Source organism: Entamoeba invadens, assembly GCF_000330505.1.
Source record: "Entamoeba invadens IP1 unplaced genomic scaffold scaff_1105074726127, whole genome shotgun sequence".
Lineage (NCBI taxonomy): Eukaryota > Evosea > Mastigamoebida > Endamoebidae > Entamoeba > Entamoeba invadens.
The window spans coordinates 140,710-143,283 of record NW_004443569.1 but is presented as its reverse complement, the minus strand read 5'-3'; positions in this window follow the sequence as shown (position 1 = coordinate 143,283).

Below are 2,574 nucleotides of genomic sequence, written 5' to 3'. Positions count from 1 at the left end.
TAAAGTATTTGAGATAATAAAATCCAAAAATACACATCATAACTCTTTAATTATTATACATTATGATAAATAAACTATTCGTTATAGTTTTATTTAAATATAATTTCAATTCTTTGTGTTTGAAATGTATTGATTATTTACTTAAATCTCGTCCAAGTAATTATTTCATTAAAAAATGACCAGGCAATTATTGTTTACAATAATTATATAACAACATATAATTTATTATAGTTTATTTTTTTTGGAAATAGTATCAATAAAGTTAATTAAAATTATTACTTTATTATATTTTAATTATATTGAACATAATATAAAGAAATTATTATAAATAATTTTATTTATTTAAAATTAAGTTATTTAAAACTAAATAAACATAAATAGTTTATTGCTATTTTACAAAGTCTAATATAAAGTAATTAATATATAAATTAATTTATAATATGAGATAGATTTAAAAACCCTAAAACGCTTTATTTGGTTTGTTTCAATCGGATTGTACCACATTTTTCAAAACAAAAAAATATTGTAAAAAAACACAAAAACAAATTAGACAATTTATAAATAATTTAAAAAAGGTTGTTTTTCTTTTTCTAATCGTCAATTTGCCTTATTATACAATTAAAACGATTACAATATAATTAAACATATTAAAAATATAGTTAAAATTGGTTCTTCAAATCTCATTTTGCATTTTCTCCTGATGGTTCTTAATTTTTTTTTGTAGTTTTTGGAGCAAATTAAATTTTGTTTTACCACATTAAAAAAACAATCAATGATTATGCGATATTAAGAAGGAATTTATTAATATATAATACGTATTTTACTGTTCATTTTTAATTGCTATTTGTCCAATTTATAAGTTGTTTTATAAAACACCAAAAATAAAAATTGAATTTATTTATCTAGTAGTATATAAATTATGCGGATTTAGGGGGGACCTCATTTTATCTATATTTTCTAATAATTTAACTAAAATCGCGAGGGACGCGAATCTGAGGATCTTTTAGTAGTATATAAATTATGTGGATTTATGACAATAACATTTTTTATCTATATTTTATAATATTTTAACTAAACGCAAAGCTCTCTATTGAATTTAATTATAGATCAATATTTATAGTAAATTTATATTAATGTAAGAATCTAAGTTTTATAGTAAATTTATATTAATGTGATTTTTTATCTTCCTTAAAATGACGGAACAGTATATGAATGAAGCGTTTAAAAAGTATATCGAGCTTTGTCCTTTACAGTTCTTCGAACCTGAGGACCTTAGGTCCGTACGACTCTTATATAATTTAAATACAGATGAAGATATTGACATCCCATAACCTATTATTGTTAAAAATAAAAGTATCTATTTATAAATATTAATTCTCAAATAATTTACTAACATCTAAATTATTAACAGTAATATAATGTTCTAATATTTGAAGCATCTTATTTATAATTCCATCTCTCATATTCTTTTGATTGTTTTCTAATTCTTCTATTTTATTTAGTAATAATACTAATTGTTCTTGCTTTTCTCCCTCTATATTTTTGACTTTATTGTCAAGATCATTTTTATTAATTCTAACTTGTTTCTTTATTAATGTTTGTTTACCTTTAATTTTACAAAATACATAACCATTAATAGAAATTGTAGCATTTAAATCTTTTTTATTGATTGAGTTAACTTCTGGATTATTATTAATATATCTATTGATTTCTTTGTTACATTGTTTTAACATATCTATTTCTTTTAAATTGTATTTGTTTATTAACTTCTGTAAAGCTATAATATGTTTAGAAGTAATATCGGATAAATTTTCAGCCTTTGGCATAACGCTTTGCTCACCACATCTAAAAGATGTGTCGATGCTTCGCTCAGCCTTCGGCATAAGTTTCTCGTCAATATAATATTCATCTTCACTCTCATTTGAAGAATAAGACATACCAAATGCTGTTTTTGGTGTTGCATCTGAGATGCCGCTTCGCGTTGGAGCTTTGCTGGAACTTTGTGTCGCTTCTCTTACTTTAATAATTTCAGAAGTATCCATTTGTTTTAATTGGTCCGTCTTTGTAGTTTGATTTGTTTTGTCTGAAGATAACAAATTTTTGAAAAATGTTTTTAATGAATTTGATTTTGATTGAGAAGTATTGAGCTTTGCTGCATCGAAGATCCCGCTACGCATACTTGTTACGACTTCTTTATCTGTACTCATTTATATTAAGATAAAAATAAAAAGATATTATTTATACATTACTAAATATATTATTAATAAAGTAATATAACAGTATTATTATAATATCTATAAAAATAACATACTAAATAGATGTCTTCAGATAAAATGTAAAATATATTACTTTGTTTTTACAGTTTATAAAATATCTATTAAATTATCATCAATGTAATTTCGTTAACATAAAATATTCTACTATCTTTACCTTTACAATAACCATGATTCATAAAGTTTTGAAATTTTTGATAATTATATTTATTATTCAAACACATCGATATTTCATAACCTTTTTCAATAACATTCGGACTAACATAATATTTTACAATTATATCTTTTATATTATTATTTC